At 39.4% G+C, this 27290-nt stretch overlaps 1 long non-coding RNA gene across 1 annotated transcript in view; it reads right to left on the bottom strand.

Moving 5' to 3' along the window:
• Window positions 1–6986: 6986 nt before the first annotated feature.
• Window positions 6987–27290, bottom strand: part of LOC135315953 (uncharacterized) — a 51048-nt gene continuing 30744 nt past the window's right edge. Inside the window, exon 3 of the long non-coding RNA XR_010375444.1 lies at window positions 6987–7483. This is a non-coding gene — a long non-coding RNA (uncharacterized LOC135315953). The remainder of the gene's footprint in view (window positions 7484–27290) is intronic.

Below are 27290 nucleotides of genomic sequence, written 5' to 3'. Positions count from 1 at the left end.
AAAAATTAAAAACCAGTCCCAGAGATAAGTCTACATTTATGCAGATCAGTGCTTCTGTCTTATGCAGAGAAACAGACAGCGGGTAGAAAAGTTTCTTCAGCCCCAACACATGAAGCAGACGGTCTTGTGGTACTCAATTATTACTGCCAAGTCTCCTCCTAGGGAACCCAAGAAAAGACCAATAGCTTGAAAAAGTGGGGAAAAAGAGGAATAGTTCATCAAAATGTTCAAGTAATTTCTAAAATAGTTGTCTAAATACCCCTATTTAATTTCATTGCATTAGAGAGACTCCACCAGTGTCCCAAGGCTCCCGATTAAACTTACTTTAATATGGAAAGAGATCTTTCATGTGCCTAGAACTTTACATGCATTAGGATACAACTTTCAAGTTTCCAAGTAGAGTCCAAGATGCCACCCATTCTTCAATTCCTAGGCTAATTTCACAATGCTAACTTTTGAAGGGCATAACATATTTTAGCTATGTTACCCTTACAGCTCTACATAGAACCCTTTAAAACTGTAAAGAAATAATTTCTACAAAATAAAAGGTTTTATGAGAAAATTTCCTTTTACTACAGGGTTTTTTTTTAATATATATACATATTAGAATGCTACAGCCTAGACATTCTATTAAATTCTTTGATGTGATTTTAAAATACCTGTAATGCTGTTTTCATTTAAACTCCACAGAATTTCTCTGTGAAAGCATATGTGCAAGACAGGAGAGAAGAACGAATAAAATTTCTATCTCCTTACTCCTAGCTTACCAGCCTCTAACTGGAACAGGAGGCATTTGCAAATGTATGTAGCTCATTTATTTTCTCACCAAATTTTCTCAATGTATTGTAATATTTCATTTTCACTCGTGCAACAAAGAAAAAGAACCCATTAAAAAATGATAGGATAGAATTCTATGCAAGTCTTTGAAGTAATGCTGATAATATATTCCCAAGAAACTGAATTCCCATTTGCATAATTAAATTGGCCAGAACTATCTAACTGTCCAGCTTGCGGGAGTTCAACTTCTCTGAAATGCAGTATCTATACCCGTGAGACGCTGGTCAATTATACAGGTGAATTGATAGAAGAATTCAAGGCACAGTGTGCTTGATTCAATATTACGCATTAATGGGAAGTCTAATACAAGTTATACACTAGGCAGCAGCAATATTTTAATATTTTTGGTAAATAACGCAGAACTGCTGAAGACATTGTGACACAGCAAAATTGGGGTCGACAGAGTTGGGTTTTTTTCCTTTTCTTCCTCTCCTTTTCAAATGGGGAGGGGACATAAGGATGTGGTGATAAGAGTCTGTTAGAAGGCTGACTTGGTTTCCCCCCTGCATAAATACAAATTGTCCATGCAAACTGTTTCTCCTATATTTTGGTACTCACAAAACATGTAAAACTTACTCATGTAAGTACTGGTCTGATGGAAGCCTGATTTCCATATACATAACTGCAGCAACTAGGGGACTTGTGTCATATTGCAGAGAAAGAAACTCCTGCCAAGTGGGCCACTGTTAACCTCTCCACCTACAAATTTGTGCAGAGAAGAGAAATGGTGCGATGGAATGACTGCCCTTCCAAGCCTGCAGCCAGAGCTCAGCCGTGTACCTCCATGGCAGGTGAGGTCAAGAGCAGGAAGGCAAAGATGTTACAGGACAAGCCATCTTTTCTTCCTGGGAAACTATTATATTTCCATCTGTAGAGCACGGAGAACCCTTTGCCATATCAGTATCAGCAGCTGGTGCTTAGCCAGCTAATTTTCAGTTTCCTTTGGTTAGTTGGTTTTGCATATGTTTTTCCTAATTATTACTCAACACAGGAAATAAAAAAAATAAAGTTCCTGCCCTAGAAAACAGGAATGTGGCTGGCTGGGTGCTCTGAGCCTCTGACGCATTTCCTGAAGGATCCAGAACACACTGAACTGCCCCTAAGGTAACAGCACCTCAGTAGTGATCTTGAGGTACCAGCAGTTATGTTAGTAAGAAAATGTCACCACTTTGGAGTGAACATGAGACTTCAATACAAATTATGGTTTCTGTGGAATAACACTTTGCTTTTAAGTTCAGGAAGCAAACGTGGAGTTTAATATTGATAACCTCTGATAAAACAAATAAACAAAACACACCCAAAAACACACCCTGTATTTGCAACCAATCATAAAGTGGCAGAAGTCTGTCAAATGCACTCTGACCATAACCAAAAGCCAACCCTATGTTGCCTGATGATTTTTTAATATTGTATTCCTTGATCAAAGACCATTTTCTGTGAATAATAAAGGATGATGAACCACCTAAAGAAAAGTTGGACCATCTGTCTGCCTCCTTAGTCATTAACATTCACCTTCAGTATATGCTTGGCTTGTTTTATAACTACTTGAGTGACAGGAGAATTAGTTCATTCCCATGGTTTGGGTTTTTTTTTTCTCCTGTAGACTTTATTTTTTCTATTATCTATGCATACATTTGTTAAACAGAAGGTGGGGGTGGAGCATGTGAAGTCTAAACTAATTTGAGACACTAGCATAGCTTCTGCTTGCAGATGTCATGGTGTTTGCATTTTACATATTCATTGAAATTATTTTCCTTTTTCAGGGGTAATGAAAATGCATTTTTAGGCTGCCTTTAAGTCCCAGGTACACCCTGAAGTTGTACACATTTGCAAGTTTTCCTTAGTGCTGAGGGGAACTATTCCTCCAAATGCCTCTGTATGCACTGATGGTTGTGCACTTGCTTGATTTCTGGGGTTCTGTATGCAAGGACAGACCATTGCATCTGTCCCACATCTGTTTTTCATAAACCAAGAATGGCCTCCACAGAGGTACAAGAACTTGCCACGTACTGTCCAAGGTGATAGAAAAGAGCAAATAAAGGGAGCCAAGAATTCTGACCAGACTGTGCAGGGTCTAATCTGGAGATTGGCATGTTACTATTTATAAGAGATTCACCACTTTCTAAATTTACAAAAAAAAAAATCATCTAATTCTTACTCAACTTTTAAGATTAATTTTATGCCTCAAAGATTTTTAAATAACAAAGTCATCAGAACTGTGTGGGACAATGAGGACTGAAATAGATGAACGGTGACTAGAAATGAGTTCCGATTACTTTCAATATTTTTGCAGAAGTTCTGAACTAAAATAGTTACTTGAAGCTCTAGCTGCTAACCTTTAATGTGTGTATCCAGTGGAAAAGAAAGCACGGGCAGGAAATATACTCAAAAAAGCAACCTTAAAATGGATTTTCAATAAAGGGTATAATGAAAATTGTAAATAATTACGGGGTAATTTGAAGTCTACTGAATTCAACAGCCAAACTTTGACAATGTACTCAACAATGACATAGGCAACATATTTCTCTACTTTATTCCAATGAATTCTCTCTTTCTATTTGCTGTAAGTTTAAATATTTTTGACTCTTATAATAAGTGATGTTTCTAAGCCCATTTTGTAAGATAAAACTGTTCAAAGAACAGGTCTCCTTTTCCTCTAGAATTGAGATTATTTATAGCTTAGATTTAGGATTCAAATAGATGAAGGCTGATTCAACATGAACATGTTGAGGTTCTTTTTCACTAGGGTTCCACTGTCCACAACTTATTAAAAGATTGTTTATATTGAAATTCACATTCTACCTAGAATTCCTAAAATTAAGTTCTATTAGCTTATTTGTACAAATTAAAGACTGAGCTAATTACTATTCCCACAAAAGACCTGCATTGTTAACTTATTGTTAACAATTCTTTTTTTGCTTCAACTTATTTAAAAAATCTTCTGTGGGAAGTACTGCTCAAATGGACCCTGACAGTGATTCAAAACTGCTTTCATCTTGGCAATGAAATAAGGGAAAAGAGGCAGAAGTTCAGGCTCAGGCAAATGAGGAGGTTAACACAGCATGATGAGCTACCTCAGGTCACAGCCAGGTCCTGTTAACTGCTACCATGCTCTTAACCCACTGAAAGTAAAGGGCGTTCACCTTTGCTGAGATTTAATCTGGTATGCTTTACCACACTCTGAGATGCACAAACCAGCGAACGTAACCACAGTGAGCCATGATCACCTCTAAAATGTGGTAACTCGTTCAGTATATTAACAGTGGACGTGGTAAGGCTCTATCCTACACTGCAATAAAACCGACCTCAGATAACAGCTACTTATATAAAAGGCCAACAATATTTTGTCTATAACTTCCTGACTTCAGCAGAGTTCATCTGGCTTGGATTTGGGAGGAGGGGGTGGTGGTGGTAGTGGGGCTGGTGTCTGTATGATTTCTATCGACTTTCATCTGGCTTGGTGACATTTCTACCAAAAAACTGATGCATAGCAATATGCCAGTGGAAACACTATTGAGAAAAATCTACATATTAATTTGTAACATGCAGGTGGAAGTGGTTTTGCCTGTATCAGAAAGAGTAAACTCAACACAAAGAAAATAGGTGACTTGGTATTGCCTTATAAGAAGTAAACTCTCATTGGATATTCACATAAAGGGTATAAATACTAAAAATGAATGAACAAAGAATCAATAAAATTAAACACTTTTGCAACTGTTGACAGCAAGAAAATTTACCTTGTCAGCGAGTAAAGAACAGATCCAGTCTCTGATGATTTTAGCACAAATCTATAGTACTGTTACCTTCTTGTGGCTCAGCTTGCACTTCCTATTGAATACTATCAAGGAGGCAAATTAATTCCAGTAGTCAAAATCAATGAAATCAAATAATTGGGCCTCCATATTCATTACTGGTGATTATTAATAATGTGACATTTTCCTGAGTTAAAGCAGGCAATTTGCAACAGAATGAAACAGGCAGCTTTTTCTCCCTTTCAAAAATGCCTATTGCTTATATCTTTTAAGTCTTCTGCATTCAAGGTACTGAGCTTAGCAGATGTAGTGAGAACTTATTTCATTACTGCAGAAGCTGTAGGGGCAGAGCTTCTTGGAAGGAAGCAAGGATGTCCAACCACAGGTCTGTCAAGTGATGGAAATCACCAGAGACCAGTGGGTCCTGCCTGAAGACGCCACAGCCCATCCCCGAGCAGTCATGCTTAGGGAGGGAGGCAGATTTTGGATGAATTTTAGGTTAGTCTGGTTTGCCCCTCTCCACAGGGTATAAGGCACCTCTTTCTAGTCATGCTGCTGTGTTCAGGATGGCACCTGTCCTTTAGGAAGTGTGATGAAGACAGAATCATCGACTTCTGTTAACCCACAAACAACACGATGCTAAATGTTTTCTGTGTTTTGTTGTAGTTAGACCCACTCCTGAAATACATGAGTGTCGAGCCTACAGAAATTCCATTAGCAGAAAGCAGGGCTGTATCGAAAGTGAAAGGTCACATGCACAAGTCTCTCAAGAATCAGGGTCTGACACACTATTCATTCACTCTCTGCATTCAGTTGAAAAATGCATGTTGCTGGATCTCAGAAAGGACTTGATTTTTCTTCAAGCTCTCTCAGCTACAGCATTAATTAAAACATTTTAAAATAAAACATTGCAGTTTCCAAAAACAATGCTTTCTTTATATAAATTTTAAAATGTACCTAAATAAAGCATTAAATAAATCCCCCTCAAAATACCACATTTCAAAACTAAACATTTGATATAAAGTAAGGGGTGGGGAGTAATTCCAATAGGAAAACACAGAAAAAATAGTACAAAGAATTGTTTTTCTGCTAACCTAATTAGGTTCATGCTGAACTTAAAACAAAACAATGATTCGCATAGTACTAATGGTAACATTTTGCTGATATTTCGTCCTTGGTTTAAAAAGAATCGACCTTTATGACAAGTGCCAGAGAAAAAGCCTCCAGTATATAAAAGTTTAAAAGGAATTTATAATGGAGCTGAGATCTCTTTTTGGACAGGAAGCTCTCTGATTGATAATAACATCCACCGTGCCCTTTATAGCTAATTTCTTCTCAGCAGCTGTAGTATAGATTCATATGGATTCAGAGAAGATCCATCAACTAATTTAAATATTTCAAATGCACCTCTTCAGGAGTCTCTGTTCTCTCATCTATTTTACCATCCTTTTTTTAGGTGAAAATTTTTTTATGTTTTCTCTACTAAGAAGCCTGGCAGAAAAGACAGGCAAGAGAACAGAGGCAATGAAATCCACCCAGAGTTGGCCATTGCTTTGTCTGTCACTCTTCCGTTCCATACCCGGTCAACATCAGCTTTATCCTGATTAAAAACTGTTTAACTCAACAGTTTGCAGGTGCTAACAAGCCTGACTAGCGTAACGCTGTGCTTCTCTGTAGAGCTCATTAAAAAGTATGCACATGTAAAACAGGGGGATTATAATTTGCTCAGCTATACTTCAGTTAATCCACTGTCTCTCTGAAAGCAGCGTGGCTTAGTGTATCTTCCGTAGTACCACCTTGTACCGCCGTCGCCTCTCCAGGTGTATGCCATGCAAAGGGAGTCACGTAATTGGTTGCAAGAAGAACAGTGCATTTACTTCAATGCCATTCCTGTTTCCTCCAGTTGGTTATAAAGATGCCATTAAAAATACATGTTTTCCTTCTAGTTGCACTCAACTATCATTGATCCCTGCGGTTTTAAGTATGGGGTGAAATTCTGGCACAGTCAAACAACCCTACAGGTAACCATTAGCAAACATAGCACTGTTGCTTATAGCAGTCAGTTGCTTAACAATGCTGAATCGCATCATGTTCAGGGGTAAAAATGGTACTTTTCAGAAAGAAAAAAAAAAAAGAGAATAATTGAAAGATAATGATCCAATACTGGAATCAGATTCAAATAGGAAAAGTCCTATTAGAGACTGTCCATAGAGAGCGTACCGTAAAATTGTAGCCTGCGTTGCAAGACTATATTGCTCTAGGAGTCAGTCTTGTTCCAGTACATTTATACTGACACTCCCATTTATACTCCTGCATTCTTGGCAACTGAGAATAGTCATACAGGTATATCATGACTTGTCAACTGAATTATAAAATCTAAAAAATCAGTCAGGGTAATCGTGTCCCCTTATTGTCTTCTAAATTCAATCTTGCAACATAAAATACTATCTGACGATGATAAGGCAATTCACTCTGATTCCTGAATTTTCAATGCATTTTTTGCCACCTTCTATGCCCTGTTTCAGACCAGACCTAGACAGATTTGTCTGGCTGGGCTTTAAACTCCAAACCATCCTGGGTAGCGGCTAGCTTTATCATGGAGCCTTAGACCTCAGCTAAAGTTCTGACAAAAGCAAAATTATTGACAAGTTATGGGTTTACGCTCAGCAAACTCACTCCCCAAAAAACAACCCAAAACAACAACAAAAAAACCCTTACTTTGTTCTCTGTCATTCCAATTTTTTTCCTCAATGAAACAATACACCCTGTGCTTAATACCTGTACATCTGTGGGCAATGGGGAAAGGACTTTTCACTGCACAAGGGCACATTTTTATTGTTTTGCCTTCTTCCTCTTTCTCTTCCTGTTGTTCACATCTTTTCGCCCTTGAATGACTGAAAAAGAATAAGAAAAAGGATGCATTTTCTCAGCATCTATGTTAGTTGTCCTCAACTCATTACTTGCCCCAACTGTTATTACCCTTCTTTTTACCTTGTAACTAACACGCCATTCCCTTTATCACCTTCTCAACATCAGTGGTCTCCAAAGAGCAAATCAAAGAGTCGTAGGGAGAGAATCTGCCCTCAGTCACACCAACATTAATGCAGAGCAAGTCTTTCAGATTTAGCGTAAGAATTCAAACTTGATATTTGTGTAACTGAGAACAGAATTTGGTCCCTCTGTTGAAGCCTGTATTCCAGACTGCTTCTACAGGCAGAACTTGTCCTTAGAAGTTATTCTTTTAAGACCTGCAGGAAAATTAGCGTTTGTGCACAGTACTCTATATGCTGTCTGAATTTTTGAGCAGTACAGGTACAAAATTTACAGTGCACTTTATTAATCTGCCACACATGTTTTTCCCTCAAGTTGGTTGCATTTACATCTCTCATCCTACCTATCGCATAGCATCCACTAATAGACAGTTTTACTTGTAAAATCTCTAACACACGGAAGTACATTTAAAAGAGAAATAAAAGCCCTTGACAATAGTGTACTTGATCCTCTGCAAATCCCTGTGGATGTATAGTACACAGTAAGTCCAAAATAATTAATAGGGTCAGCTCCAAAGACGTCAGGTTCACTGAAGCATTGTATGTTTCTCTGAAAGGGAAACAACGCTGACACATTTTTAAAACTTATGGTAAACTAAATGTTGTCTCTAGAGACTGGCACTTCCATAGTGTTTTTGTAACTTCTCATTGCTACCTGTATTTGCTCTTAGTCATACTGGTGGAGCGCTTTTCTTCTTTAAAGGATGTGGAAATCTAAGGGTAGACTTGAGTGAAAAAGCCTGCTATGCATCTTATTGCATTGTTCTGCAATTACTCAAGAAATATTAAATGCAATGGCCAACATCATTCTAATCTCTTACTCTAGTTTTTCACTGCAGAAGGGCTTGTTTCCATACAGAAGAAGTACTCACAGTGCAAACCCAGTGAACACACCAGATTTTAAAAACACGTCAAAGATTGGATTCGGTAAAGTACTTGGTATTTGTCTACTTGAACCCATCAAAATCAAATGCCAACAAGCTTCAAGGAAGGAAAGTCAATGCTTTTTAAAAATCCCATTATGTGGGAAGCCATAATAGGCACTTAAATTTTGTCACTCAATTCCACCTACATTTAGCAACTCTGTTTTTAAGCTAAATTCACATTAACATTTGCCTTTCTAGACACAAACGGCACCAACAGAGGCATGCTGAAATTTCAGTCATTGAGAAAGAAAAAAGATTCATCCTACGCCAATAACAACAACCTAACAACCTGGTAACTATCCCTGCTTAAGAACCTCTCCTGCCCAACACTGATAGTGCTTCCCCTAGAATATAAATTTATCCCAGCATCACACATAATAATTTCTTTGTTAATCTGTCATTTAAAATAAACCCTAAGGATCTGTTCATTTGTATTCAGAAGTCACAGCGAGTGCTGCTGATGGAAGTTCTTCAAATATTTTTGCAGTTGGAAGACTCAGTTTATTGGTAAGCACTGATTTTAACAAGGAAATGGTAGCTTCGCTTCATTGTTTTGAGCGGCAGACAAAGCTCTAACTTCTTAGGGACACAGTGGGGGCTCGAATGAAGACAGGAATCATTAGGAAGAGGACTGTCAGTTCCAGCGGCAGCTCTCTCTCGTGGCTATGACAAGTGACCTCTGCCAAGGCAGGTCATTGCTATGAGAGGAGCCATGTAGGAAAAAGAGAAAGAATGAGGCAAAAGAAACCAGTAGACTAATGCAGTATAATTTAAAAGCTGACCCTGTACATTAAGGCTAATGGAACTAAACAACTGTAATCCTGAAAAGAAAATGGAACGTTATTGAGAATGTAGCTACAGTACTTGAAATCCAATTAACTGTTATAGCTCCCTAAAGATTTGGATCACATTTTTTTTCCCTTTCATTAACTGAAATTTGTTTTTTCTTTGATTAAGCTTAATATTAAAAACCAGACAGAACGGTAATCAAAAATATGTATCATCTTAGGCCCACTCTGCATTATTAAAATCTCTCGTTTCAATCATTTGAATGATATTTCACCAGTAGTAGACTCACTTAGAAATAGTCAGTCTGTCAATTAGCAAAACCCTTGTCTAAACCACAGCTTCCATAGTTCCATGCTAAGTGTATATCTGCCTCCTTCTCTAGCTCGACACATTTAACATGGAGAACTCAATGACCTCCCAAGCTTATCCAAATCCAAACTTATACCAAAGCAGGTAAATTTCAAATCTGAAGGTTGTTGTTACTGATACAATTAATTAACCTTCTTTTAATCTGTCTGTGATACATTTTGGGTAAATTCTCTGTAGTGAAATAAAATAAAACATCAACACAAAGAACCTTCCACCTTCTTTATTAAAAGAAGAAGAAAAAAAAATTGTATCACTTAACATCTGGATTTGATATTGGGGTTTTGGTTGTTTTTTGTTTGGTTGGGTTTGGTGTTTTTTTTTTTTTTTTTTTAGAAAGCTGGAATTAGACCACTGGGTACCTTCAAAAAGAGAAGTACAAACACATTCAGTGGTCATAAAATAAATGAGATATATAGAGGGGTATCTCAGCCTTAATTAAGGACAGACATTCTCCCCAGACTCCCTTGATACACTTAGCGAAGATACCACATCTAGGCAAACCCTGTGGATTCTGGCAGTGTACATCTTCTGTATTTCACAACAAATCCCCAGACCAAAGAGTAAAGGCATTAAAGAAAGTGGGATCAATATTTCTCAGCCTACTTTCGCTCTCCTCCCTAAACCTCCGAGTCAAGAGTCCTAATATTCCTTCTCTGTAGTCATCACCATCACTATCCTGGCTGCGGAAAAGTAAAAGTCTGCAGCTTAAAATAGAACAGGCAAGATTTCTTCCATTCTCACACCCTGGAAGATGCAGAGCTGGTTTATATAGCAGCATCGTACCGTTCCCATGCAGCCGCACAAATGAATGGACCAGGAATACTCCCGTAGTCAGACATCAATTTCTGCTAAGATGTAGCAGCTACCCTTCTCGCAGCTAGTGATGGGCATTTCGAAGCTAAAAGCAGTGCCTATCCATGGGAGTGCTGCTTCCTTTTACTATAAAACAACTTCACTTAAATCACCAGTGGAACTAAAATTCCACTGTTGATGTGAAAACTGTAGTAATGCTGAAGATGGGCAAAAAGCACGGTAGAGAGAGGGCAAACAATTAGCACGTGCTTGATGTGGAGCGCAAGGCTACAGGGAGCGTGGGCAGTCCCACTCCACAGAGCTGGCTCCCAAGCATCAGAGTTAGATTTTTTGGGCCAGATTCTACCTTAGCTTCAGCACCACCCACCTAAATTAGATAAGCTGGCTGGGATTGCTACTGTGTAACTGAAGACAAGTTGTTGCTTAGATGAACACACTGTAGCCACATGTGTAAATCATATCTATTGGCAAAAGGATGATCAATCTCCAGAGCTACTACCTCGGTACAAGATCGGCCAAGAACACCAAGTTGAGGCACTCTCACTTTTATAAGGGAGTGTTTGCATAACCTGTAACAGTTTTCCATTCAAGTTAATTATTTTAGTAGTTTCTTACCCAATCCTCTGTCAACGAGATTAGAAAAAGGACACAGTTTCTCTTATTTTAAAGAAGAAAAAGGAAACAAGAAGAAAGTCTATTGATTGGACTGTTCAGTTCTGCGCTCTCTGTTTCATAAAACAAGCAGAGTTATTCCGAAAGCTAATATACATTTTTTTATCATTTCCTAAAGCTTATTTCAGAAACTCATTAAGTAGTTTGTGAAGGTCAAAACCTGTGCCTTTGTCCACCCTGAACATGTCTCAGTAATCAGTGATGTTTTCAAAATATACTGCTTGGTCCTTCAAGCAAAACAAGTCGAACTGTGCTAGTACTAAGCAACCATGTGGTCAGAAACGTACTTGAGCTGGTCCGAAGCTGGAATTTATTAGCTCCCTTCCTGACGACAAATTCCACATAGGACATCTAAGGAGCTGTTGTGAAATTTTGGTGATTCAACTTCATATCAAAATGATTGAGTACAAGTATATTTGCAGCCCAAGAGTGTAAGTGAAATCTGGAAGCTAATTTTGTATAAGATCACAACCTCCAAATTAAATAATAGATGTAGCCTGCCTGCTGCATCATCAAATTTTAATTAGATTCTTTGCAGCTGTATGTCTTTGATCTCAGCTAAATAAATCATAGATGCATTGTGGTTTTTTGGTTGGATTTTGTGTCATGCTAAACTCACATATGAAACAGAATAATGTGTTTGAATTTGCATTGTTACAAGGAGAAAGAGAGACAGTAATTCCCCCTGAAATGGCACCTAGAGCACTGAATTAATTCAACATCTACCTTGATCCTCACCCCTGTTTTCAAAATTAGGTAAAATCAATTTTTTTTCCCCAAAACACTTTTTTGTTTTCAAATGGCACTACCACAATCCAACAACTGCATTGTTGTAGCTTCTGAAGACATAGGCTGAATCCAAGAGCCATAAGGGCTCCACTGAACCAAGATTTGTCGACTCTCTGCTGCTTGATGTTATCAGACACGGAAATGTGTTTGTGCGATTGGAATTCTTGGGCTCGTTTATACAGACAAAATGAATCAACAGGACTGAAGTATGAAAAATGGTGAAGTTGGCGGTTCCAGTCCTGTGGCAAACTGCTGCTCACCATTAGGGCGATTTGGTTCTGTTTTAAAAGATGAAATAATAAGCCAAATCCGGAATTATAGGATACGGACAGCATGTATTTGACCTGAGAAGGGAATGGATTTATTTGCTAATTACTTGCAGTAGGATTTGGATTTCGAGCATCACAAGATTTCCAAGAGCTCTGAATGCACACACCCCCCCTTAACCTAGTTCCGAATGAGATCAAAAGGAGTCCCTCCAAGGAGCCCCTGCTGGAGCTGGGAGCTTCGCTGCTGCATGTTTCCAAGAGCTATACGTTTTAGGCTCTTTTTTTGCTCCTGAGCTGATAACATGAACTGATTCAAATAAAATCAAATTAAAATGCAACTTTTTATAAAGTACATTAAAATGGCTGCATTAGGTAGATTTCCTCTGCCAGCATACTACAAGACATAGGTTAGCAATAATCCATAAGCAAGAAAAGCAAATCACTGCAAGGTCAGATTCTGTTCATGGTTAGTAGTATTATGAACAAGTTGCTTGTTTTAAAAAGACCGTACAAATTACTTTGTAAACCAACTGGAATCAGTTATGTTTTACCCACAATTTATTAACAACACAGAAATTGTTAGTCTTATAAATGAAAATTGTTAACCACAGTCCCACTGTAATGAGGGCAATTTAATTCTTTTAATGCTTGCATGTGCAATTGTTTTTGAAAAATAGTAATATGCAAGCAGAAAAAGGCTGACCTGCAGCAGCTTATATCTTCCATAATGTGTACATACATATTGTAATTCCTAGGAGGATATATCAAAAGGATTTTACATATAAGAATATATCAATACAAGCCAACTAATCAAATTATTTCCTATTTATGCACTGAAAAGAAATTGTCATTTAAACCCAGTGCTAACTCTGTTAGAACAAATACCTAGAGGCAGCGTTAAAGAACATATTCCCTGTGTTACTTCCCACAAAGAGAAAGTTTCAAGGAACCCTTTTGTAACTCAGATAACAGTAAATCTTTGGATTTCTTTCTTCAGCAGAATGGACATCAGCTGCCTTCTATTCCGCTATTCCTCTGCACTCTTCACGATGGCTGGCTGGTAGATCCTCTACATAGACAGTGCATAAGGCCAGGCTGTATCTCTAACAATACACAGGCACACTAAGAGCTTTATTTGGTTCTCTAAAACATCTTCCTCAGTAAGCTGCATAGATTTGATATCGAGTGTTTAGACATAGACCATTTGTACAATTTAACCTTCAGTATTTATACAACTATAAAGGGAATATGGTGTATTTTTATGTCCCAGAGCAGTACATAAAAGGAATAAAAAATGCAAAGAGCGGACAGACAAGCTTTCAAAAAAATGTAGACCCTGCTCTTATGTTGCTGCATAATGGTGTGTAAAATGTACTCCAATTTTTTGGTCACAGGACACAGAGTGTAGCATGAAAGCAAGAATATTAATCACATAAGTTTTGCCTATCACTTGCCTTGAAACCTTCATACGTCAAGCAGAAGTTTAATGTTCTCCCCAGACTAATTTTTTTCTTGTTCCTTTCTTTTTTAAAACAAAGCACTTTGCATAGCAAAATAGCTTGATTACCTACTCCTGTGGAAAAAAGCATGCCTCAAGGCATGTTAACTTATCCCAATTCACCGGATTCATTTTAGCTTAAAGGGTTTTCTCATCATCTTTTCCTTCCTCAATAGTTTCTCTTAAAACTACTAAGGCAGAGGGTACAGTCTAAAAATATGTAACTCAATCCATTAGTTTCTTTGCCACATCAAGGACATCTTTTGTACAGTAAATAACCGTGACTGGCTAAGAAACTATGCTGTGTATTATAAAACACTTTGTGTTTTCTTTCACCTTTTGCTATGCTTTTTGAAGCTAGCCAAAAGCTGTAATATGTTCCTTTACTTAGTTTCTTCTTCAGCTTGATAGTGATCTCTCTACAGCATTCTCCAAGTAAGCTCAAAAGAGCACATCTGAAGAAACACTCTGAAACTTCTGAAGATCATCGTCTAGCTTTTTGAAAATATTTTTGAAATTATATAAGGGTCCAGCTTAAGCCACTGTTGAAGACACTGATTCACAGAGTGAGAACGTAGCTGCTTCTGAAAGGTCTTTTAAAGTGTCAAGTTAACCATGTAAAAGGACTAGTCAGTTCTAAGATTCTAGGTCATTATGAATTAAATGCATGACAAATTTTCAAAAGGAGCCATGGGTTATTCCTCAGAATAACCAACACCAATATTCTAAGTCACCTATTCAAAAGATACTGCCGTTGGATTCCTACTTAATTCTGTGTGCAAGATACTCAAACTAAGATGAAACCTAACCCTCAAAGTCAACAACATAACTGCTACTGCCTGAAGACTCTTTTTGACAGAAGCAGAGGAACTGAGACCTCTTTTCCTGCAGGGAGAAGGAAACAGGCTCCACAGAAGCGTTCCACGGCTGCCTGACCACAACAGATAGGAGGGCCCGGAGGATGCCCTGGCATCCACGTACCAACCAGGGAGCTGAGGAGGCAGCTGAATTTTGCACACTGGCACAGACTTAGTGTGATGTGGGGCAAATCAAGCAGCATAGCACAGTGCCATGGGAGACACCGACGAAGCACCACCAATCCTACAGCACAGGCCTGTCTAGGTTAGCATGTCCTGCTCCTTTGAAGGAGGGCTGAATCATTGTGGTTGCGGTGCCTCCAGTCCTCAAGCTAGCTCAAGTACCACTTCAGAGCCCTACACTACACAGACCACCCAGTAGTCTGTGTGGGAAGTGGGAACAAAAACATTAGTCTACCTCCAGGGGACATTTTGAAGATAAACACGTTGAGAGGCACTCAGGAACAGCTTGAAGTTCCTTCCTCTGGCCAACAGGCATGCAACAGACACATACACACATACATATGCACACAGAGGAAGCAACAACTCGTTGCTGCTACTCCCTCCTTTTTCAGATGGAAAGCGAAGATGAGATGAGAGAGACTGACTTCACTCAGTAGAGCCTTTTTCAGGGGCTGGTTTACAAATAAAGCAATACCTCTGTGCTCTCTGCTAACAATTAGATTGTGAACTAGCCGTTAGTCCCTGAATACGACTGCACAGCCGCTGTCTGCCCAGCTATTATTAGCCATACACAGTCAAAAATGAAAGCAGTTCATACAGAAAATTCAAAGTATGAAACTCTATATTCATTTCAAAGCTTGTTTGAATTGCAACTTCTTTAAATAAAAAAGTAGGCTTCTAATCAGGTCACAGTGAAATTTTCATTTCCTGGAACCCTAGCATTTAGGAGACAAAAATCTCTTTTTATTATGTATGTCACATACACTGTCATATTTTCTGAGCCCCTCAGAAGCATTCTTCAGGGCAGTCTGGGTCAACTAATTTAGTCAACACTTACATAAAAGTCACTCGGAGTTCAAGTCTCAGGGCTACCCTGAAACCAGACAATGCCCATGTCATCAGGAGTGCCTGGCTGGGGGGCTGTGCGAAACCATGACTGTATTAACTGGGGAAGGAGGGGGAGGACATGGAAGAGGAAATAAAAATATATTCGAAACAGAGATCTAAGATTAAAAGAATCAATTACCTGTTGTTTTAGTCTTGCGTGCTCTTTAACATAAAGATCTTCTATAAATAGATGTTGGAGGTTGCCAAGCAAATAGCTAAACATACAGAAGGTGCAATTTTTATTTTAAAATATTAGGCTAGCTGATGCTTGCACGTGCATTCTGTACAAGCTGAAAAACAAAAGCATGCTCTTATATAGTTAATAGCAGCCAATTTTCTCGTTAAGTCTAAGAGACTATTATTCTTCCGTACTCTCTCTCTTCAAGACCCTGAGTCATTCTTGAGTCACATGTTTTCAAAGTAGGACACGCAAAATAACATGGCTCAAACCACTTAGAGAAAAGATTCTGAGAAGCCTAAAATAGGCACTTCGGTTGTAGAAGTGAAATGGGGACAGGTATTAAATAAACAATGCACAGAAGGCGTAAGCATACAGGCCATGTTAAAGATGACACAAGGACAGAAAGGAAATAAAGTCACAAAAGTTTTGAAGATATGTGGTACATTAAAGACTTACCATAACATTATAATCTCTATTTTTACCTCTGAGTGCTTCACAACTGTGAGGTCTGTGACTTTGGGGGCATAAATGGAATTACTGATTATAGGGAAAATTTCGTTCTGCTCTAGCAACTGGATTATAAATTTGTGATGCTTTACAATTGAGAGGAACACGTGCCTATAGTTGTAAAGAGTCCATGAAGTACACTTTCTGCATTCCTCCCCAGATGAAGCACCAAGAAAAAGTAATTTCCAATTTTGGAGATGGCCAGATTAGAGAATTTGAGGAGACTTCCTGTGAAAGGCCGTAGCAATCTCAGAAGTCCAAAACACGGCAAAATTCCTGTGTCACAGGACAACAGTGAGGCACCAAGAGGTGCTGGACCAAGAGGACTCTGGCAGGTGAAGACATTCAGTACCTCACAGAAATGGAGTCAGAGCATGGTGTGCAAGATTTTACAGAAGCGAGCGGAGCTTTATGCTGGTTTTGTATTTAGCAACATGACAGATAATACCCATGAGGGGCATATTTCAGTTTCCTTGTAATCAAGCTGAACAACAGCACTTAACTTAATTCATGCAACTGCTATACCCAGATAGGAGATGTCACAACAATACGAAAGTGGAAAATGTGATTGCTGAAAAAAACAGTTAACGATAACTTTCTAAAAATAATGTCACATTTTTAATTGTACTCTCAGTTAGAAAAAGCTAACAGACATGCAATAAATTAGTCTTCAACATCCTCCCTATCCTAGGGCTCCTATGAATTAGCTATCCAGTTCTGGAAAGGCATACCCTCCTGCTGAGGCCTGGCATTACAGGTCTCTCTACAGCAGTGCGGAATCCCAGCAGATGGCCTGTGTCATGCTCAGGAGTATCCACACTTAACCAGGAAAATCGCTTCTGTGCGCCTCTAGCACCTTTGCTGTCAGACTACAGTTGTGTCTATTTTCCAAGAAGATTATCCAATTGTGTCTACTATCCAAGAAGATAAGGAAGGTTCAACCACCCCAAAGCTATCAGTTTTCCTTATAGAAATGTGCCTTCTGAGGCACAGAATTTGAGGAACTTCCCAGAGACATCCATAAATGCAGGAAGAGTAGGGAAATGAGCACAGGTTGCTGGAGTCCCACGCCTGCACCGACTATTCCTATACTTAGTGATTAGGGTGCTAAATCTCTTGTTGGTCGAGGGTCTATTAGTCACTGATTTTCATAATTAACCTCTTGCTTTGGAGATCATAATTTGTGTGCAAATTGCCTATGAGTAAAGCAAGGTCACTCAGAAATGAAAGGCAGCATATTTCATCCCATGCAGATATTCACATGGAAGGCATCAGACAACAAATATTATCAGTAAAATGTAATTGGGATAATCTCACTCAGCTCAGCAGTGTGTCAAAATATCCCTCTGACAAAATAAGAGCCCAAAGAAACAAACCAGTTTATAACCAGGGATAAAAATGATTAATCACTCAAAGACAGAGGAAGAACTAGGTAGGCAAACACTGTACAGTCATCATAAAACATGTAAAATAATGCCAGAAAAGAGAAAATTACTAATTTTTTTTTTCCAGGAACTCTTCTGTGCACTGGAAAAAAGCTCCCATTACACCGCATGCAAGAGAAAACAGATTGGTTTCAAAAGGTTCCTCACTACCACCAATTTTGACAGCAGCAGATGCACAAATTTACCACCTGAAAGTCCTACCTAGCTGATTTGGGATGATTAGTGTAAGCTGATTTCCTCTCTCCCTGGGCACTAAGCTTTTGGCTATTTGTATAAATGCAAGTGGTTTCAGTCCTGCACACACTCAGCGGTAGTTTAGTCAACTAACTGTTCATGTTGAAGGAGAAAATAGATGCTGTGGTGCACATCACAGCCTTTCACAAAACCTAAACAGAGAAACCCAGAACCTTTCTCAGGGACTGCAGAGGCCAGCTATGACAACCACAGATTTCCCATCTATTTTTTTCTCTATGCCCAGTGGATATGTATGGCTTCAGGCCACAGGTTGTCCTTTTACTTCTCTTCACCCCACCATGCCTCTGCTGCCAAACTCTCAGAGATCTGAGACGAAGCTTATTTCACAGTTTGAAAGAAATATTTATTCCCCATTCATTCTCTGGTTCCCTATCCCCAAATTTAGCCAAAATTCACTTTTTCCCCTGTGTCCAGGGTTTTGGGTCTAATACGGAGACTGACAGAGTGAAGGAGGGAGGGAGGAGACATTGGAGTTGCTCATTGGCTCCGTGACAGACCCAGATGAAAAATGGGAATATTTTAGCAGCTTTACTCACAGCTTTCATATTTCCCATCAACATTTTGAGAAAATAATCAGATTTTCTGCAATAAATGACATTCAGTGACAAGCAACTGGAATCTGGGAGAACATTGACAGCAAACTTTGAAAGTATGGTTTTAGAGTTCAAAACAAGCTACATGTGATTAAATGAGCTATGCAATAGTATTTATATCCACCCTAGTTTGTGTAGGAATCAACTCATGTAGATCTTCAAGTCGCTATCCTCCAGAAAGGCTGCAAATCCAAAGGACTTTCGTTAAGTATAATTTAACTGCATCAGCCCCGCTGCCACCCCAGTTCTGCCTTAAATACGTTTTATAGGATTACCATGTTTATAATGAATTATTTATTGGCTTAAATAACTTGGAACAAAGTATGGCTCACTACAAAAAGACTGAAAAATGGTAATTATTTTTTATATATATATGCATATATATGTATACAAAATAAAATGGAAAATGGTTTTCCATGCTAAGCTGAACAAAATCACAGAATCCCAGACTGGTGGGGGCTAGAAGGGCCCTCGGGAGCTCACCCCGTCCCACCCCCTGCTTAAGCAGGCACCCCCAGAGCAGGGGCACAGGACCGCGTCCAGGCGGGGTGTGAATGTCTCCAGGGAAGGAGACTCACAACCTCCCAATCACTACAAGCAAGTTTTCAAAAAAAGTTCATACTGTCACAAAATGTTTTAGTTTGATTATACAGAAATTAGCACAGGAAGCAATGAAATCCCAGGCTTTCTCTCAGGGCTATGTAAGAGTTCAGAAGCTGGAGAACTAGTTCCTCTTTCTATCAAAGCACTTGGATTAATCATCTAATTTCCCTGTGCCTAAAATTATTCTACGCACTTGCATCCTTATTATCAGAAGTCCACAGATAAAAGACACAGTGCAAGGATTAATATTATTAGCAGAAATGAAGAAATTGCACACAGCTTCCACTCTCTCCCTTCCCCCAGAAGCGTTAGGGTTGTTTTTCACCAGCTATTTATCAGAAATTACTATTAGCAGACATGCTTCTCTCAAACCATAATTTGTAGGCTCAATACTGTGCACTTGAAACTCCCGTTCGAGTCCCTGGGAGTCTGGAGACAGCAAGTGTTACGACCTTTGTTACGGTCTGTCAGCATGCCAGAAATACTAGACCGTATCACTGACATTGAAAAAATAACTCCATTACCCTAGAGTGGTAGTAGGGTCTTATTCCTTTTAGGCTCAAGTTCTAGAAAGAGATTATCACCATTTATTCAGTACATTTTAAGGACTGTAGGAGAAGGTGGCTTATTTCTATATATTGTTCATGTAATAGCTCAACATTTTCATAAAAATAAGGAGCTTGTACTGCAAGGTGCTGACAGCACCTCCCATTTAAAATACACTGCTATCTGAATATGGTGGAAAAAATGCATTTCTTTGGATCAGCCTCTCCCGCAAGTAACTACAGGCACATGATCTGAGTAGAACTGGCAATACCTGATATTCACCTGCAAAAGTGCTCCACTCTTTCTATGCAGTTGCATTATGTAGAAAGAAATCCCTTTCAGCCCCTTGAAGCGCCACCGATCAACATACTGTGATCAGCGATGAAACTTAAAGATGATGATCGTATTGATCCTTATATATATAAATTGATGCTTACCGAATTCTGTCTCTTAAATGCAGTTACTTTTCTTTGTTTCCCAAGTGAATGTTAGAGCTTCAATTGCATTTTTTGTGGCTCATAAAGCCCCAGATGAATTAATTCCAAAATACAATTTTAATCTAATTTTAAAATGTCCATACATTGTCCTCTACGTCATAGGGCAGATTAGCGGAGGATGACTGATTTTTTGGACTAAGGCATCCTACATCTAGCTTAAAATTTTGTTTGAACCAATATCCTCATATGAAACACTGCAAGTTAAATAAATAATAATAAATTCCTGTTGATTTCCTCAAGGTTATAATCTCATTTAAAAACGTTCATTTATTTAACATTTTGTAGATGGCCGCATTTACAGCTCAATAAAAGTACTATTATTTTTCAGAAACACTAATAAAAATTATTAATATTTCTGTTTTTTAAAAATACTTTTCTTGCCGCTCAGACTATGGCTTAGGTTTTTCTTCCGTAGTACACAGAGTTAATATCTAAGCAACATGAAAAGAAATCCATCAACATGACTGCAGGCCTCAGAGGCTTGGTAAGAGGATATTGAACCTTTCAGCCAGAGGTCGTTGTTTCCAATGTGCCCTTGGCTGGCCGCGACTGAAACTCATTAGCATTTGAGGGCTCGTCGGTGGTCTGCAAACCTGGATCTTTAAAATTCACCTTCTCATGCAGTCAGACTTGGCCTTGCAGAGGAAATTCCTCCAAACTGGACCAAATATGTACAAAAGTAATGCACTTTTCTTGCTGAGAAGTAGAATACATTTAGTAATAAATAAAATTTAGACAGTCATTTATATCTGCCCTTGTTTATAGCCCAGGAAAAATAACTATGCTCAGTAGCTAGAAGCCGTCTGCCTTAGCACTTCTGGGGGATGCAAGAAGTGAAAGGAGATTGCTGGTGAGGTATCTTCTTGCCTGTAGAGAGGGTCCAACCACAACAGCATTGAGATGAAGTGCCAGAAGTACTCTCAGTTAAGCTCAGCCTGCTTCATGAATAAACAGAATTTCAGTCTCTAGGGCTGTCAACCCAGGACATTTCATAAGCCCTTAATTCTTATATGAAGTACAAACAGAGATTATATATGAGAAGTATAAGAAATAATTGATGGTTACAGTGCCATTGACTGCAGTAGAGATAAGATCAGGTCCATTGTAAACTACTGACATGCTGGTTCCAGAGACACAGATCAGCCATGATGATATGTTTTCTGCTCATTAAAGCTCCATTAACGAAATTCCAAGAATTTGCCCAGTGGAACTGCACAGATGCCACTATTTCCTTCTCATCTCTTCCCCTGTGACAGTCATAAACCCAAGTCTTCCCTGGTGCTTTGTTAAAGGACTTGAGTCGACTACTTGATGAAATTTGAAAATTTATACTCCCCCCTCCTGAATTGTTCTTTCTTTTGCTGTCTTAATGTCAGATGTCCCTGTGCCTTTGCTACCTGGAAGCAAGATAAGTCAGTGGGAGCTGAGAATTTCCCTTCCCTCGGGATTATGTCCTTTAGCTGTATCTCAGAGAGAGAAGAAAAGCTCCCTAATTGAGCATATGGTTTATTTAAATAGATTTTCTCCATGAAATTAAACAAACATTGCAGCAATATCTCGGTCACAACTCTACAGTCACTTGAAAATCTGGATCAAGTTGTTGACGCGTTAAAAACACAGTGAATAGGGCATAGCAGATCATGGGAATAGGTGTTTCCATTAATTCTTGGAAATGCTAAATTTTTGGCAGAAAACTTTTCAATACCCTCAAGGCTTTGTCTGTTCAAATTTCAATGAACTACTTCACTATAGTAACAGAATTCCACGGAGAACTCATAAGCTTCTGCTCTTAAGAGCTAGGTAAGAGAGGAAAAATAAATCACAATTAATAAGGGAAAGTATTCCTGAGTTAATTAAAATGTTACTTCTTAATGTACTGATTTCAGTCAGATGGGTTTGCCTTTTAAAATACACCCCTTTAGTTATAGGCTTAGAAATAATTAAGGTCAGTTTGTGAATTGTGTTTAGAAGCAGATGCAACTGAATAAGTAAACGATGAGAAAATAATCACTGGAACAAATAGTTCTCACCTTATAAGCACTTCACAGTATATTAAAAATCAGCTACTGCATTATACTCCTCCCTACTTATTTCCTTCCTAACATACACAGAACTAGGCTGGACATAATGTCCTTATACTAACAAAGAAAGAAGGTAATTTTTCCCTATTGATTAAGTTTATGTTTTTAATCATATCGTAAGTATATTAAAATATAGATGGAGCTCAAGCCGCTGATCATAAAGATGAAGATTTGTAGGATGGGTTCAGCAAATAGCTTCTACATCAATCATGGCATGAGAAGTAGCCTATGGGCCAGATCTTTAACTGGAGTAACTTTAACGAAGCTGATTCTACATCACTGGAGGATACATCCTTCCTCTCTCCTCCCTGGGAGCCATTTCAGTACCGCCCACCTCCTGCCTTCCCTCTGTTCCACCCCCATCTTCCAGTACAAGGGAGAGACTCATCTTGTTCTCTCGTGTACCACAAAAACCTGCTGCAACAACTGGCTATACATTTATAGAGCATGTATCATTCAAAAGGATCTCAGGTTCTTTACAGAGCATGTTTTATGGAATCATTTTGATCACTGGTAAAATACAGGCAACTCTGGAAGGATATAGAGCCAATATACATATCTAAAAAAACCAAAAACTAGATGCACAACACACTGACATTTAGGAGATGAAGAGAATACTCTGTACACTTGGGTTTATGGAGGTAAATCACAGCAGAATAAAATATTTCTTTGATAGCAATCCTACAAAAAAATGCAGTTGTTGAAAACAGACTAAAAAATACAAGCAAAAAGCAGTTGCTTTTAATCTGGCATCAGAGAAGCCCCGTGAAGCTATACTGATTTATGTGGATTTATTCACACCTTATCCGATAACAGAATAACTTCCTGCTTTGGACAAACCTCTAAAACAATGAATATTACGGAGAACAGAGCTCTGCTCTCCCTTTGTGTTGTTCCCAGTATACTGGGGCCTCATTCCTGGTTGGAAGCTGTGACACCACCATAATAAACATGGTACTTCTGGGCTGGTCATCGTGATTGCAATACAAAGAGGAGAAATTAATAGTAAACCTGTATTTCAAGATACCACAATTCTTCCAGCTGAACAGCACAAATTTTGATTTGTCCCCCACAACCGACGTACAGAGCACATAAGCAACATGCAAAGCTGCCTACTCACACGGGAAGTCCATGGGAAAGCCATGATTCAAACATATTTCTCCTGAATTACAGTCCAGTATTCAAGCACAAAACTATCTTCCCCGTCTGCAGCGATGCCACAGTTGGACAGCTGAAGAAACTGTAGTATAATCCTGCACCTAAGAGCTGGCACTTAACACAACATCATACTAGTGGGGCACAACTAATTTAAAGCTGAACCATCTGACTTGCTTCCTTCTCCACCAGTTCTCTCTCCCAGCCTCTGACACAGACCTCAAGTTCCTTAAATTATGAGATTTGACAAGACTGTTGCCCAAAGCTGAATGTGTGTCTGTATTGATGCAGTTCTCTGGTATTGTGGGCTTTTTCTGCAGGCAAATTCTATTTCATTGTCTAGACTGAAGTTCTGCTGAGGACTTGATGCAGCAGAACTAACGCTATCACAGAAGACAGAGACTTACTAATTCAAGACTTGCCAACTGGCAGCCGACCAAATGAATGTTTCCTTACGCTGGAGGACCAGGTTCATATGGCTTCGTCTAAGGGACAGCCTGCTTGTCAAGGTGGCTCTTTGATGGTTATAGCACCCCCAGGATCAGAAAAAACAAGTCACATCTGAACAAAGTGATTCCAGAAAACCATTCAGCTTTCAATCTGCCTACATCTCCTTAGAAACCATATATCATTTAATTTCAGACCAGCATATTCACTCTAGTTGGCCTGATTAAATTGATGTCTGAAATTGCAGTGTCTGAACGGCTTAATAGTGAATCCCATGCACATCACATTTCTCCACTATTGTTTTTTCATTGCAACAACTGAAAAATATATATGTAGTTAAAAAGCCTCAAACCCCTCCCTCTTTATATGGAACTGACTTGTGACATACTTGTGGACACAAGCTCTCCAGTGTCAGCTAAAATCTTACAATTTCAGTTCAAGGGGAAGCTCAAATACTTTCCCTCTCCCTGAAGCCACTCGCAACTCTCTGGATCACCCCTGAGGAGAACATTCTCTAGGGCTCATAAATTTTTTATGGGGCACTTCTTCCTTTGTCTGCCCCACAAGGCAAGTTTGCAAAACTTCCTGACAAGAGGCTCAGGTGCAAAATGACCAGGCAGTTACAGGGTCCCCCCCCGACTAAGTCCCTCCCAAGCCACTCATACAAGCTGATGGTCAGCCCCCACTGTCGATACTCTTGGTACATTTTGCAAGATGAAGTGTAGTCTTTTCTACCGTGTACAGTTTGCAAACCAACAGTCGGTCCCATGAGCCACTCAATTTGTTCGATGTCCAAACCAAAACCAAACTAAAATATCCTAATCACCTAATTTGTCACTTTATGACTTGCTCATTCTTCATCCCATCTGTCAGTCTCCTTTGCAACTAACAAAGAAGATGTCGTCTGTATTTAAGGAAAAAAACCCAAAACAAAAACCAAAGAACAAAAAAACCCTGAAACACCCCCAACACCACCCCAAACCCCTCCATGAGCTATTGAATAGGCCATAAAAAGCTGTAGGAAGCCCTGTAGGGTTCATCTATATCATTATCCCACTGTTTTTATCTTCCATCTTCTGTTTCCATGTAATAGATTCAAGAAACATCGTGAAGTAACTGAATTGAGAAATGATCATGTTTGGAATGCAATGGGCAAATGCTACGGGCAGCCTTTCGTTAAACCCGAAGGTTCCCTCATCACCTGTAACAAGCAAGGAGGATTTGGGAATGTGACAGAACATCAACCCCTGATACCAACCCTCTGAACATGGACACATCCATCATGCTTAGAGTTTAAAATATCCAGCAATAACAGGAGTAGGTAGAGGGGTTCTGGCATGGCCCTCTCTGTTTAATTGATGAGCTCCATTATTTGCCTTAGTTAGCATGCGGCTGCAGAAAGGGAAATCATCTTGATTATTTGCCCACTGGGGTGCAGAGCACTACATTGAGCTGCTAATCCCAACACTAGAGTGTACCTTTAGACTTTTATTTAATTAAAAAAAAAAAAAAAGAGGGGGGCGGGGAGGGAGAATAGGAAGACTTCCTGAAATCAGAGAGAAATTTCTTGTTAGACTACATTTCTGAAAGTCCTGGCTACCAATCCCATGCACAAAATAATATCTGTTTCTTGTTCTTTGTGAGTGATTTTATTAAATTCACAGCTTGTTTTGGAGAAGGTCCTGCATTGCTGGGTAGACATTTGCTGCTCCCAGGAGCAGATTGCACAGAATTCTGGGAAGAGCACTTACCCTGGGCAGAGTCAAAACAAGGTGTGCCAGAAGAGATGATCAGTGTAATCACCACCTTCCACCAACACTCATGTTAAGGGAGTGGCTTAATCAAATAAACATGCATGCGTCGAGAGAAACATAAAAAGTGCATCCTACTAATGCATCCATCATTAAATAAACAATAAAGCTGTTCCTGCATTATTTCCAAAACAGGCTGTGCAACCAGCAACAGAGCAGCATCTACCCCTTGTAGCGCTGGGATCTGTGCAACAGCCAGAGTCAGGCAGTTTTCAGGGTGGATCAATTTAAAAGCGGAAATTAACGTGCCAGGTGAGAGCCCTCATCTGCAGCAAGCTGGTATTCCCCAAGTGCCAACCACAAAGACTTTGCAGCTGTTGAGCCTAATCCCAATTTAGTGAACAAATCTGGCCAGCACTGTGTTGCAGATCTCTTGTTTTGGATTTGGCGATGGTGCCAGGACTGCCTGAACCTGCCATGTGGATATTGCTGCCTTGCACATACACAGATGAGTTTCCTCACAGACATGCCACAAAAAAATGCATTGCTTCTCAGTCTACCACCTTTGGAAAAAACGATTGCCAGGCTCAGACACAGGAAATTAAAAAAAAAAAAAGCCCAGAACGCTGCTGACATCCCCTGGCTGAGCACCAGCAGCACAGTAACTGCCCAGCCTCTCGCAGGTCGCCTCCAAAGGCAGCTGCCTAGTTTGTCTATGCAGCTTTTACACAGGCAGCTGTTTTTTGGAGCATATTCTCAGGCCCTTTTCTTTCTTGGGCACTTTGGTTAAATCCAGGGATCCCATAAACCTGAGCAGGTTTTTCTGTGGAAATGTCAGAAAAGCCTGGGAAGTTACATGCCCAAGTACCAACAGAGAATGCTGCTCAGCTTCCTGTGCTCCTTTAGAAACTGCAGCCTGTTCTCTCTCTTGCTTTGGAGATGCAGTCATATTTCTCAAAGTGGCTTTCATAAATTTTCAGGCGTTTAAAATAACAATACCTCAAGGTCTCTGAGTGGCTTCGTGCTTCCTGATACATTCTCTTCCATTCACTGGCGCTAAACTAATAAGGGCTGCAGTAGTTGATTAGTTCACTAATCTAAGATGCTGTGTGTAGCTCATACTGCATGTTCTTTGATCCTGACAGCTCCCACAGCTTCAGCTTTTCCATCCTCATTCCAGGTCTATCTGACCCAAGAAGCTTGGACCACTATACCTTGACTCTATTATTCTTAAACAATGCCCTGGATACGTTTCTTCTTGCTGCCTGGTTAATTTTTCCTGCATTCTCCTGACTCTCCCCAGACCTCGTGTCAAGTCACAGTCTATTCCTAGGCAAAACGGCCTCAGCTAGCCTTCTTCATCTAACAGGAAAAGCAAGTTCTCTGAGCCAAACTTCCTTATAATTTACCTATTGGTGCCGATTCCTGCAGCACCATCAACACTAATGGAACTGCCAAAGGGGTACACAGCAAAGTCTCACCCCCAAGCTGGTGGCACTTGCACTTCATTATATAGCATATAATAGCTTGAGATAAT

The sequence above is a fragment of the Phalacrocorax carbo genome, chromosome 16, assembly GCF_963921805.1.
Source record: "Phalacrocorax carbo chromosome 16, bPhaCar2.1, whole genome shotgun sequence".
NCBI lineage: Eukaryota > Metazoa > Chordata > Aves > Suliformes > Phalacrocoracidae > Phalacrocorax > Phalacrocorax carbo.
This window is presented reverse-complemented; position numbering and strand designations above follow the sequence as displayed.